This window comes from Muscardinus avellanarius, assembly GCF_963383645.1.
Source record: "Muscardinus avellanarius genome assembly, chromosome: 13".
Lineage (NCBI taxonomy): Eukaryota > Metazoa > Chordata > Mammalia > Rodentia > Gliridae > Muscardinus > Muscardinus avellanarius.
Genome location: NC_137799.1, coordinates 93,012,251 through 93,027,124, shown reverse-complemented (window position 1 = coordinate 93,027,124; position 14,874 = coordinate 93,012,251).

The window sequence follows — 14,874 nt, the reverse complement described above, 5'->3', positions numbered from 1 at the left end:
CAACTTATCAGGTATAAAAACCAATAGCTGGGCATCGTAGCACACACCAAGAATTCCAGTGACTTAGGAGGTTGAGGCAGAAAAAAAACACAACTTTGAGGCTAGACTGTAATTTAGGAAGACTATCTCAAAATAAAAGAATAGAAATAGGTAGACATGGTACTTGGAAGGCAAAGGCAGGATGACAACCTCAGCAACTTAGCAATCGTCTCTAGTGAGACCCTGTCTCAAAACAAAAATTAAAAGGGCTGGAGGTGTAGTTCAGAGGTAGAATGCCCCTGGGTTCAATTTCCAGTAACGAAAGTATCCCTCCCCACACACATACACCCGGAGTTCAAACCCTGTATCCCCCAACCCTGAAAAAAAGAGAAGAGGAGGAGTGAATTATTTAGGAATGGATACAGGTAAAGCCAGCACTATGTTTGAATGAGAGAAAACCATTTGCTATCAGCACTGTTATTTTGTCTTATTTATTATTTATTCTGGAAAAATATATAATTAGATCCTTCTTAAGATGAGGGATGCTTCTAATCAGAAAGAGTACAGAAGAAATCACAAGGAGAGCTCTATGTTTCACTTTATCCAATTAAAAACTAAAAACTGTATATTATTTTAAAAAATTAGGTAGGGTGGGAGCATGATGCTGCCACCCTGTGATCGCAGCTACTCCGGAAGTTGAGACTGGAGGATCACAAGTTCTAGACTAACCTGGGTGAAGCAAGACTCTGGATCAAAAGAAAAAATAAAAAGGGTTGGAGTTTAGGTCCGTGGTAGAGCTCCTTCCCCTCCCTCCCCCTTTATTCTTCACTCTCAAATAATAACAGTAATAATCCAGTGGCTGATGGTAATTTAAGAGACAGAATGAGAAGATAGAGAGTAGAAATGTGCATGTATCAGGACGTCTGATAGTAGTAGCACTCTAACAATTAAACAGACCATGGGGAGTCACAGAAGAAATAAAAATGGCAGCAAGCAAAGGGTTATCAAAGTAATGCAAATTAAAACAAGACAATGGTAATTGTCACGGAGACAAGGGAAAGCAGAGAAGGGTGGGACTTCAGGGTGTGGCGCTCCAGCTGGGAGTGAGAATAGGCAGGCATTCCCTGCCAAGCAATTTCTAAAATTACAGAATTACATAGCAATCTCCTGCATTCAAGGTGAAGGTGATGGACATGTTAATTGCCCTGATTTGATCATTAAGTAGTGTGTCTACAGGCATCAAAACATCGCATTGAAGCCAAGAGTGGTGGTGCATGTCTGTAATCCCAGTTTTTGGAAGGCTGAGACAGGAGAATCACAAGTTTGCTACCAGACTCAGCAACTTAGTGAGGTCCTCTGCAACTTAGACCTTGCTTCAAAATAAAAAATAAAATAGGTCTAGGGCTGGAGCTCAGAGGCAGAGTGTCCCTGGGTTCTATCTCCAGTACCGCAAGGCAAAAACAGAAACAAAAGCAACAATAACAACAACAGAAACACACTGTATTTCAAATAGGTGCAATTAGTACCATCAATCAAAACAAACAAAACAACAAGGAAAAAAAACCTGTGACGTTCATGCTGACTCAGCAAGTGCACTTCTACAAGTCTATACGGAAAAAATACAATTAATCAGAAATCCAAAGAAAGATTCACGCAGGAAGCTGAGGGAGACCTGACCAAAGTCCCTGGCTTCTCTTGCTTCTTACTTGCTGCTCTCGCCAGTTTCTGAGGTCCCAGCCCAGCAATATACTCCTGCAAGCTTTGCTACAGGTGACGCCCCTGGACTGGGTCTTGAGGGAAGGCTTGCCCCAGGTGCTTTTCAGGAATATGGAGGGAGATCAAGTAGGCTGAAACCACCAACCAAATACAAGTGAGGGGACCTGTTCTCCGCTCGTGGTAAGGCCACCGATTTCCTAACTTATGTTCTGTGAAGAGGCACGAAGGTTGATTACATGTGCAGGGACCACAAATTACTTTACTTTTTTTTTTTTTTTTTTTTTTTTTGGTGGTACTGGGGTTCCTGGAAGCCCTTCTACCTCCAGGCTATACTCCCACGGGCTACACTCCCAGACCTATTTTTTAACTTTATGTGGAAACAGGGTCTCTTAAGCCAGCGAGGCTGGCTCCGAACCAGCGCGATCCTCCTGTCTCTGCCTCCCAAGCGCTGGGATTACAAGCGTGCGCCGCCACGTCCGGCGTTACTTTTTCTTACCCGCATCCACCTTTCTTTATTCCTCAGACCACCCGGCCTCGCTATGCCGTTAGTACCCCTGATCCCTGTGCTTGGGGCAGCAGATTTGAGACAGCTTTTCCCGTCTCCGTGCTTGGCAAATAAACTCTTTTGCAAAAGTCATCATTTCACTGATGGGTCTATTCAAGGGCCTGGTTTGGTGACATACACAAGGACCTTAATCATAATGTTTTTATAAGGGTCTAAAAAACAAATAGCCAGGCAGGATGGCGCATGTCTGTCCTTGAGAGGCTGAGACAGGAGAATTGCTGGTTCAAGGCCTGCTACAGCCACTCAGTGACGTTCTCTGAAAATTAGCGAGACCATGTTTCAAAAATAAATAAATAAAACAGATAAGTGGGGCACAGTGGTGTATGCCTGTAATCTCAGTATTTGGGAGGCTGAGACATGAGGATTGCAGGTTTGTGGCCAGCCTCAGGAACCTTGTGAGACCCCCACACCGCAGTGAGACCCTGTTTCAAAATAAAAAGTAAGATAAGGCTAGGAGTATTCTAGAGGTAGAATGCCTCTGGGTTCAATCCCCAGTACCACAAACAAATGAACAAAATAAAAAATAAAAAGAGCTGGGGGTGTAGCTTAGAGGTAGAATGTTCCTGGGTTTAATTGCCAGCACCAATTAAAAGTTAATAAATGTCTTTGGGTTCTACCCCCAGTAACACACACACACACACACACACACACACACACACACACACTATATTTTATGTCCTCATTTATGTAAAATAAAAAATAGCAAAGGAAACAGTGTATGCAATGCATTGCATACTCTCCAAAATATTAAATGTTTAATAGAGTGGAAAGTCAAGTAATCTAATTTTTTCCATGATTTTCCAGATTTCCTGTAGTGAGCATAAACTACTTTTATAAGAAAAGTCCATAATTTTGAGAAAAACTTTCCATGATCTGTGTGGATGGGTCATTTGCTTTTCTGTAGTTATTAGGGTGCCAATCTAGGTAGTGGATTCGTCTCTTGTGTTATCTAAAGTTGCTTTAAATGAAGTGGGGACTCCCAAGGCATAGAAACTCTGACTGGGATTATTGGGATCAATTCTGTTAGAGAGTGGTCTCTCAGAGAGCTCAGATTGGTGTTTGGGGTTGATGAAATAGTTAGGAGGGTTGTAATTGTAGCAGTGGATGACTCCATTTTAATGGATTTATCTGGGTGGTGGCCTAGGTTGGTAGGGTGTGGCTGGAGGTGGGCCCTGGGGTGCACCCTTGGGGATTAAATGTGGTTCCTCCCTTGCTCTCTCTCTTTGCCGCCAGCCTCCATGATGTGAGGAGCGCAGCCCACGTGCCCTCCCTCCCTACTTCCCGCTCCATGCCCTGAGATCCGTGGTTCCCAGCCTCACATGGACTGAACCCAAACCTGGGAGCCAATAAATCTTTCTTTCTCTAAGTTGCATGGTTGAGTCTTTAGGTTATAGCTGTAAACATGCTAATGAATACAGATTCCAAATAAATTAGTGACTCCCTCCTCTGCACGCAGAATGAGGTGAGAGCAGAGGCCCATTAGAGGCTCCTCCACTGATTTTAGTCCGTTGCTTCTCAAACACGAATGCACGCATGAATCGACTGGACTTGTTGATAAAACACAGATGGGGTTTTATAGAGCTGGCTGGGGCCTGAGGCTCTGCGTTTCTTTTAAGCTCCCAGGCAGTGCAGATGCCACTGGCCTGTGGAACACATTTTGAATAACAAGACATAGCATCCCTACTTTAGAGAACAACCCAGCATTCTCTGCTTGCTAATATAAAAGATTTAGAAATAAGTTAAATCAGCAAGCATTAGATAGATGAGTAATACTTGGTCAGTACCAAGGAGCCCACCTCCAGGGGATTGCAAGGTCATTAGGTGATTAACAAATTACTTTATAGTGCAAGTGTACTCATATGCTTATGGGAATGTGTATATATATATATATATAATCTTTTGATAAATGTTTCTGGAGAGCTTTCAGGAAATGCTTGGGCATTATATTTTGTTTTCTGATGGAGCTACATCATTGACCAGAAAGGCAAAGTAGCAATTCTTTCTCTTGCCTTTTTCTTTTTCCCTTTCACAAAAATCTCTGATCTCTGCATGTGTGCTCAGTAATAAGAGAAGCCAGGGCCTCCTGTGGGTCCTAGGAAATGCCTGATCTAATCTAAAAATAGACAAGAGCCCATTGTCTCACGCAGAAGTAAATCCCATATACTAATCCAGCAGAAAGTGATCTAGCCTTTTAAAAGATTTATTAGCTTCTGATCCTCTCCTCAATGCATGGCATTTTTCATCTCATCCTGTGGGATAAATTGAATTAAGTGAAAACTGAAATAACCTCTTTTTAAAGATATATAAATCTTTGTGATATGAAGCCTTGGGTTTTAGAAGGCTTCCTGGCCCTTAAAAAAAGTGAGGAGGAGAAAATTCACTGTTATAGGAACAGATGTGGTGTGCTAGGAAAGTTTAACAACCAGCTCTCAAACAAAACAAAACAAAAACCAAGAAATATTGCTGAGGGCGGGGATTGGAAATACAGGGAATTACTGCTAATGAGTCTGAATTTCCTTTTGGAGTGATGAAAATATTCTAAAACTTGATGTTGATAATTTCACCGCCTAATGGATACATTAAAAAGCAATGAACTACAAACCTTAAAAAATACAACATATAGGCGCACACACACACACACACACACACACACACACACACACACTATACTCAACTATACACTATACAGTAGGAGCAAAAACAAAAAAAAACTCCCTCCCCCAAAACACTGTTTGCACCGTTTGCCAATACAGCTGATTTTTTGTGAAAATAAAAAAGAAATTCTGGTGAAAGCAACATAGAAAGAACTTTTACAACAGAGTCAGGAAGAAACAGGGCCTATGCATGACGCCAGCTGCTGCTTGGTATATGAACTTTGGTCACCCCCATCCTTTGCTTGCAGGAAGTTGGAGTGACCCGAGATTTGTCCAGAGGATTGAGATGCGAATCTTGTTTTACAGGTATTTCCAAAAATATTCATGCTTCTGCTCTGCTTCTTTTCCTTGTCTTCTGTCAGTCACGCAGCCCCTGCTCCTTTCCAGCATTCAATGCTCAGATCAGCTCCTACTTTTCCTGTCTTCCTTGGAACATTGATCCAGAACTGGCTGAACCTGTGTTTCCCAAACTGCAGGCCCCAAAGAAAGTTATTTACTTTTGTGGTTTCAGATTTTGAATGGATTGACATGTCCACTCCCCTGGTGTGGGGAGCCATTAGGGCTTTCCCCAAATTAGAGTCTCTCTGACTCAGCTGACTGTCCTTCGTCCAGAGTCAGCAAGGTTTGGGGAGAAGATCAGGTGGTGATGGCACGAAGTTATTGATTAATCTACCTGTGATGTATGTGCTTTGGCTTGGTCTGTATTGTATTCCGGTGGTGGTAGCACGAGAATGTTGATTGACCTGTAACTGTGTATAAGTACCTCTGGAAAAACAAACCCAGCGTCGGCGTCGGTGCAATAGACATGAGATTGACCCAGAAGTAGGCGTCGGCCAGGAGCGTCGGCGCAATAGAGAATACTGACCCAGGCATAGTCGTCGACCAGTAGGAAATATTGACCCAGAAACAGGGGTTGACCAGTAGAGATAGTAGGCTGGCGGCTCCCCCACGTTAGAATTAAAAATTCTTCATCCTCACGCCTCTCTTCAGAACCCGTACTTCTGCCGGCTGGCTCCGGCACCCTGGTTCCCCAGGCGGCATTTGTTTCCTGCCCAATGAGGTTTAGGGGGAGTTGAGAGGCATGCAGTATTCCTCTATGCTAGCTTTGAGAATATTCTCTTTGAGTTTTTTGTTGTTTATGTATTTATTCATCTTTCTGTCTTGCAGTGATTAAGATATAGTAGCCAAATAGCCCCAGAGCAGTATCAATCACTTCAATATTTTACCAGTGTTACACACTAGCACCTCCTCATGCTGGGCTCTGCGCTTGTGTGCTGTGAATGTGAGGGTGCCTGGCATGATCCCTGCCCAGGAGGTCACAGCCTCGCTAGGAATACACATGTAAAACATTATAGTAGAACATGACTGTGTGCGTGTATGCAGTGCCAGAGGTATGTACACCCCGATTTAGAGAATGAGGAGTCTGGTTGACTTTGCTGGCCTCAGAGCATGGTTACTTATTAGTCATGGAACTTTCCATCTCTCTCAACCTAGCTTAGATCCATACGCAGCAAAGAAGAGATTTTGAAATTTAGTTGACGCTGAGGCTGAGGTTATTTCCCAGTTGGGAGGATTTTAAAAGCCTACAATTATTCCTTGTGCTCCTCAAGGGGAAGACAATACATTTATTAGAGGCGTTGGAGTTTTAAAGGGACAGTGAAGACACAGCTGTGCTCTCTGAGTCACGTGGAGCCTCCGCACATGGCATCCAGCCCCTGTTTCTGGGTGTCTGAAGGCTGTTGGGATGGAGGCCCAGGGCCTTGAGTCACTTTTAAACATGTACTAAAGATCCTGGGTATCCAGGCTCCCTTCATATACCAGGAATGAGGCTGGAACCTTCTTTGTAGTGGCTCCATATGGATCAGGGAGGTGCATTGGTTGATATCCATGGGAAACGGATGTGACAGGTGCCCTCTGGTACCTGGGTGGTGAGAAGCCCAGAAGATGTCTTATTGGGGAATTCCATGTAGCCAGAAACCATCACAAGAGAACGAAACCATTGCCAGTTTAAAAGTAAAACTGGAAATGGGAGTATTGGGGTAAAAAGAAAAATAGAAAACAAGGAAAGAAAAATGCTTAACCTTGCTACTATCGGCAGAGTACAAGTTATAGCTACAGTTTATCATTTGTGGAAAGTGATCTAGAAGGGCTCATTTGAACTATTGATCAGAGTGTAAACTGAGTCTTTTGAAGAGCAAATGATCATAATTAAGTCATTTTGATCCAGTGATTCTCTATCAAGGAGTTATCTAAGTAAATATTTGCATATCCGGCTGAGGGTGTAGCTCCGTGGTAGAGTGGCTTGCCTGACATGCACAAGGCTCTGTGTTTGATACCCAGCACTACAAAAATAAATAAGTAGATGAAATACTCAAGTATGTAAGTAAATTTATACACAAATATATTCATTGGAGACCCTGGCTCAAATTAAAAAATAAAAAGGGCTGGGGATGTAGCTCAACGATAAAATATAAGGGTGAGGCCCTGGATTCAATCCTCAATCACACACACACACACACACACACACACACACACACACACACACCATATAAATGACATAGTAAAAATGCTTTAAAGGCAAATACATGATCAGGTGGCATGCATGCCTGTAATCTCAGTACTTGGAGCAGAGAGAGGATGGTCACAAGTTTGAGGCTAGCTTCAGTAACTTAGTGAGATCTCATTAAAAAAAATTATTATTTTAAAAGGCTGAAGGTGTAAGTAGAATGCTTCTGGGTTTAATCCCCAGTTCTAAAACAAAACAAAAACCACCTAAAACAACAAAAGGCAAATACATTTTTAGAACGGTGGTTACTAAGTTATTTCTTTTTGTTCATCTTTTGAAAAGTTAAGTTAGAGCAGGGACTTTTAACTGAAGTTTTCACAGGCAACCATGAGTTTGTGTCCATATGGGTATAGTTAAAAACTATATGCTATAATAATTATTTTACATGCCGCAAGCATCGCCACGTGCTTGATACGGCGTCTAAAGAGATCGGCAATCTGTCAGAGGTGTTGGTACACCGCCCGTCTCTGCTTGCTTCCCAGATTCCAAGAGGAAAACGCCGTTAGGTAACCGCAGGTAAGGCACAAGCGTCCAAAAGGAATTCTGATCTTCTGCCCTAGGGGAAAATGTGCTTTAAGGCCTGATCTCTAGGCTGACTGGATTTGTTAATTTGGGTTCAGCAATGTCATGGGCAAAGGAAACAAATGACAAATTGCATTTTAATTTGAGTGTACTCAATTGCTTCGTGTTTTCCTTTGGGGGCATGGTGGTTTTGAAGGGGTTAATGGAAAGGAATTCTGATCTTTGTTTCTAATTAATTTTGTCCATTCTCATTTGCGTTTTATTTGTTGAAGTCCTCCCTAAACTTTGAATGAAACAAGAATTCCCTGGGGACAGGGGTAGAAAGCAGCTGTAACTAGGAGCCCAGGGATTAAAGTGGCCGCACATTTGCATTCTGTCTCTCTATGAAGTCTTCTAGCTAAAAGCTATTTTGAATAATTTTTTGGTGGCTGAGGCTTCGCAGAGCAGCACAGTCACCTGAAACCCGCGCCTGAGGTCGCTGGACGGCTCTGTGAATGGTCTGCTGCCGTCACTCGGTTGGTTTCTTTGTTGGCATCACAGAATTGGGGATCTTTTTCATAGATCAAACTCTCCTTTTCAGAGCCCCCGGGCCACGCTCAGCGCAGAGAAAGCAACCTTTGATATCTGAAGCCATTCTGGTACCATGGGTTGACTGCAGCAGCCACAGCCCAGGCCCAGGGAATTCTTTTTCTGGAGCTGGAGAGGTACCATTACCTAAGCTTCCCCGAGGCTCCCGTGTCACCAAATGGCAGGACTGTTATGAAAGTGCTCAGTGAGGCTGAAGCACTGCCCTGGGCTCTGTTAGTCACCGCCTCTGTGTTTGTTCAGCTGCAGAGGTCAAATGATTTGTTCTTCCAGAAGTTAATCATTTATGACAAATTTGCTTGGCACTGGTGTCGCAGGCCAGCTAGAGAGGCACCAGAGAGTGTGTTTGCCTTCCTAAAAACGCTCCCGTTCCTCAACGTGCTTTTCCTTCCATTGCACACTCTACCCTCAGGCCACTAGTGTTTTCTCAGCATCTTCTCTTCTGTCTACTTCTGGTCTCCCTTTCTCTCCCCTTTTCAATTAAAGGCACAGAAAGTACCTTCACCTGCCAGGCACATCAGGACTCCAGAGTGCTTCCATCTTGACCAGAGGTCCATTTTCTGAGCCAGTTAAGCTTCAGGGTCCCTTGTTAGCGGATGTTCACGTGGTCAGACCCTGTAAAATTGGGGAATATCAGGTATTTTAGCCTCTCTTTATCCCAACTTCTCTTCCATAGTATCTTCCCCGCTCCCTCTTTGGTTTTTACTTTTGTGGTGCTGGGGATCGAACCTAGGCCTTTGCACAGACTAGGCAAGCACCCTGAAACTAAGCTACATCCCAGGTCCTGTCTTTCCGTATATGGATGGGCATTTGGGGGAACCATCTAAGGGGAAGTTGAATCAGAGACACGTATTTGGGATTTAGTGGAACGTACTGATTCAGTTTGGACTCTGTATACGCCTGTGTACTTCACTGTTCAGTTACAGCTGTCTATCCTCATGGAGAAACGTGGCTTCTAGGACCCCTACCACCCCTGCCGCCCCTTCACAGCTCTCCTGGCTTACAGAAACGAGCAGGTCTCTATTAGTAGCTGGGCTCTAGCTATGTGAGATGTGAGGGAGGATAGTCTAAAACCTATGTGGTCTGAGGCCAGGTGATGGAGAATTCTTTCAAATTGTAAAGCTCATAGTGATGGAAATTTGATGGAAACCTTCTCAAATGTGATCAACCATCCAAAAACCTCTACCATCTTATACTCCATTAAGTCGTCTGACTGCAATAGACTAATAAAAATTAATAATAATTCAAAAAAGAAATCCACCACCACCAGCAACAAAACCTTATATGACGTGTGTACTTGCTGAAAGAATCTATTACACTGTCAATTTAAAATCTGATTACCCAGGTTAGAGAAAAGATTCTTGGTCTTGTATTTGGTATTATAATATCTTTGTCTTATAGAGCAATGCTCAAAAGTATGCATTCAAAGATGTGGAAGGAAGCTACTATGGAGATATACCAGTACTTTAAGTTATTTTTATTTGTTTTTGTATTTTTGATTTTGACATTATTTTCCCATAGAGCTTATGATACTACTCATAGTTGTAAGTATTTAAAATTTTGTATATTGTCACGTTTTTTGATTTCCCTCGTTTGTACTTAATTTGTATCCTTTTTACAAAGTTGAATCCCAAGATTGTTTAAGCTTTAGAGTTTTCAGTTGCTAGATCCATCTGAAACCAGTGCGATGCTTCTTAAAAAAAAATAATGTGTTTAGTATCCCAGGAGAAAAAAATAAGGCTTCTAAATCAGGAAGTTTTAACTCAGAAATTGAAATCTTAAAAGTAAAAATTCCCCTTTTATCTTTTTAGTCTACTGTGTTATATAGTAAATCTCAACCCAAGTACTGGCATCTAATCTATTTGAGCCTGGGGAAAAGTCTCTAAGTATTGGGAACTGCTATTATGAACCTGTGCTCAGATTTTTCTGGTTTCTATAAAATAAGATTCCAGTTCAGAGGCTATCCATTGCCACATGTTAGACCAGTACTCAGAAATGTCTAAAAATATAAAGCAGCATTCAGTAGGAAGAAAGCCATGCCATAAGAATAATTTGGCTGGTTCTTAGGAACAGTTAGTAACGAGGCACAGCCAAAATTGGTGTTTGTCTTCTAACAGATCATAATACCAGGTGGCAAAGAAAAAGAAGGAAAAGAAATGCATGCGGCATGTTTTGGGGGGAGGGGGGTGCTGTGTTATGCAAAAGGCATGGATTCCAGAGGAAGGCATGTGCCTTCCCTACTGTTCAGATGGGGCTTGTCTGGCTCTTGGGAGCGGTAACTGGGAAAATAACAGACTGGAAGAAACTTCTCATGGGGACGGAATCTTCTGGGGCCACTTAATAATAGGACCCTGAGAAAAAATGCTTTTGGGACAACAAGTAATTCAGATCTGATTACACTGTTGTGGTTCTCAAACTAGCACGGGTGGCACTGGAGGGCTGGTTAAGACAGGCTGCTGGGTCTCACTCCAGGGTTTACGATTCAGTAGATGTGGGATAGGACCTGAGAATTTGCATCCTGAACAAGTTCCCAGTTGATGCTGATGCTGTTGCCCAAGTTCTACACAAACCACCAGCAGATGAATCTGGTTTGCATCTGCTCTTCTTCTTCAGATCTTGCTACAATGCTTGGTATTTGGCTTTCTTTGGTCTCAAGTTGAAAGTGGAGACAAAAATTGAAGAAGCTGTCGGTTGTTAACCAACTCCTAGTTATTTGAGGTCAGTTGTTTTGGGAGTTGTTGTCTAGCTTTCTGGACAAGTTGCTAGTGACCTGACTTCTTACAGGTTTGACTTATAAACTGGCTGGCTTCTTGGGCTATTCTCTGTAGACAATGGGTTGCCTTTCTGGATCGAATGCTCTGCTTGTAGATCAAAATTGGTTTGGCCACTGTCCCTTTGCATATTCAGTCTCTCTGATACCCCATAAAACTTTCTTGTCCAAGTGAGCACAATCATATTGATATTTACAATAACTAAAAACACCCCTGTTGGCTCATTCATTCTCCAGTACTAATCAAACACTTGTTTTATGTCACATGCCATTTTGGTACCGGGAATACAGCTGAAAAAAATTAAACTTAGTTCCTGTACTTGTGGAGCTTATAGTCCACTTAGGACAAAGAATTTTGAAAAATTATAATGAAATATGAGTGAATTTATTGCAGAAATATCTGTTGAGAAAGAAAAGGAGTTTTGGAGAAAGAGTTATACTGAGATTTAAAGAGGAATGGGAGGTGAAAATGGATAGTGGTTGTTATGGTTTAAAAGTAAAATGCCCTCTGACCTCATGTTCTGGAGGTAGCCATGCTTAGTGGTGGATTTCTGGGGGCGTGGCCTAGTATAGTGTGTGTGTGTGTGTGTGTGTGTGTGTATGTGTGTGTGTGTCTCCTGGCTCCAACCTGCTGTAGCAATTGGTTTCTCTCCTCTCTCTCTCTCTCTCTCTCTCTCTCTCTCTCTCTGACCTTTTGTTCTCTCTCTGCTCCTTACTAGCATGCCCTAAGGACCCGTAGCCCCAGCTCCTGCTTCACAGTAGGAATAAAATGTCACACACACACACACACACACACACACACACACACACACACACATTGAAATCTCCAAGTCCATAAGCAAACAAATCCTCCTTCCTCTAAGTTTTGGTCATCAGATATTTTGAGTCACAGCAGTGAGATTGTTGATTGATGAGGTGAGGGTGGAAACATGGTGAGAACATTTTGTAGGCCAAGAGATCATTAAATGTGTTTGCAGTAAGCAACTCCCCCAAGTCTCAGTGACTTTAACAGGCTGAAGAGTGATTTTTCACTCCTACTGAGTTAAGGGTGGAGTCAGCTCTCCTGCATAGCTATCCTCCACCTGGTAACTCTGGGACCAGGCTGCTTCCATTTCGTACTTCACTTGTAAGTGCATAGAAGGAGAGAGGAGACTGAGGAGTATGGGACTCAGTCTGATGCTGAGGAGTCTCACACCTGTTCACCTGTTCTTGGACTGGAGATGACCCATCACATGTCACAGGCAAAAATTATTCACCCAACCTTCCTAGATCAACAGGGCCTGGGAAATAGAGAGGAAGACATGGCCCCATGGCAGGCACTGATACTTTCTGCACAGAAAGGCATGCACCAAAATCGTAGGCAGAAGGAAGCAGTGTATTTTTGAGATGCCATGATTGGACAGGAGTGTAGGACATGAAAGGTACAGGAGTATCTGTGCTGATTGGAGAGGAAAATAACAGACTAGACAATCTGAACTTGAGAGTCATGTTGGAGAATTTGCATTTCTCTCAAAGGACAATAGGAGCCATTGAAGAGTTAACAAAGAAATGTGATGGGATCATGTTAGTGGCTTTTAGCAGATTGCTATGGTTTCGTTCTGGAACATAGGTTGGAGCAGGGTAAGGTCAAGCAAAGAGAACAAAATGAAACATGTTTATATTATATAAAATATAATCATAATGAATTCATCTTTAGTTGACATAAATACTTAGAGTTCAACATGAACATGGTATTAAGCAATTTTCAAGTTATCTGCTTCATTTAACAGTTCCTCTGATTGCTAGTTTAGTCATGGTTCTCATATGTCTTTGAAAACCAAAGCTGAACCTTACTTCGGAGGTTAAATATATGGTCATGATAATTTTTTGAATAGGGAAAAATAAATTACAATTCTAATTTGAGTGGAAGAGACAAGTCCAATGAAATAAAGACTCTAAACCTATACAGAAAATCTCTAGTTTGGCACAGAAAATCCTCACAATAAGAGAGATGGAATGTTTCAGCCTGTGTTCTCAACTGCTAAGATTTGAAATAAATGATGACCATGACTTAGAGAAAGGAAGATTTATTTTCTCACATTGTAGAGTTTTCAAAGGCCTCCGCCAACATTAGGCCAGGTCACATCTGTCAAGCTCAGGGCATGTTGACAGGAAGCAGAAAGAGAGAGGGGGGGGAGAGAAAGAGAGAGAAAGAAGAAGAAGAAGAAGAAGAAGAAGAAGAAGAAGAAGAAGAAGAAGGAGGAGGAGGAGGAGGAGGAGGAGGAGGAGGAGGAGGAAGAGGGAGGAGGAAGAGGGAGGAGAGAGGAGAGGAGAGAGAGGTTTCTGCTTTCACATAATGGAGGCCAGAATCAGATAGATAGATAGATAGATAGATAGATAGATAGATAGATAGATAGATAACGAGAGACAGAGACAGAGACAGAAGGAGAGGAGAGGAGAGAGAGGTTTCTGCTTTCACATAATGGAGGCCAGAATCAGATAGATAGATAGATAGATAGATAATGAGAGAGACAGAGACAGAGACAGAAGGAGAGGAGAGGAAAGAGAGGTTTCTGCTTTCACATAATGGAGGCCAGAATCAGAGAGAGAGAGAGAGAGAGAGAGAGAGAGAGAGAGAGAGAGAGGAAGAAGAGAAGAAGAAGAAGAAGAAGAAGAAGAAGAAGAAGAAGAAGAAGAAGAAGAAGGAGAAGAAGAAGAAAAGAGAGAGGTTTCTACTTTCACATAATGGAGGCCAGAATCAGAGAGATCTAAATTGAAACCATGACATCATGACATGTAAAATGTGAAATTTCACATTTACTGTATTACCAGTACTGCAAAAATAAATAAATAAATAAATAAATAAATAAATAAATAAGAATTCAAGGGATAATAGGAACCGAGAGAGGATTCTAGCTGAACTTGGGCTCCGCCCAGCGCTGTTTGCTTTTGAATTAATCATCTGTGGGCCTGAGCACTCACTTGTCTGCCCCATTGAAAACTTGAGAAGATCCAGCCTCAGGTTTATTCCATCTGCATAGAGGGAGAGAGAGGTCAGGGAGGCGTCTTCAGAAGGCACCACTGGGAATGAATGCACTCTTCTAAGGTGTGTTTGTACCTAGGCCAGGAAACAATCAGATCACTGTGCAAGAGTTCAGGGTCAGTCTATTTTTTCATCTGTCTGCCCCTCCCTCCCTCTCTGAGCAGCTTTTATCATCCCATATGGGATAATGACTAATCTTTTTAATTTAACTTCAGGGCATCTTATTGTACTGGGGCCTGTTTAGTGTGTGTGTGTGTGTGTGTGTGTGTGTGTGTGTGTGTGTGCGTGTAGTACTGGGGATTGAACTCAGAGACATTCTAACAGGGGCTATGTATCCAGACCTTTTTATGTTCTGTTTATGTTATGTTTTGTTTTAGAACAGAATCTGCTAGGCCCCTGAGAGCCTCACTACATTGCTGAGGAGGTCTAACCTGCAGTCTTCCTGGCTCAGTCTTACAAGTACTGAGACTGCAGGTAGGTGCCACCAGCTTGGCC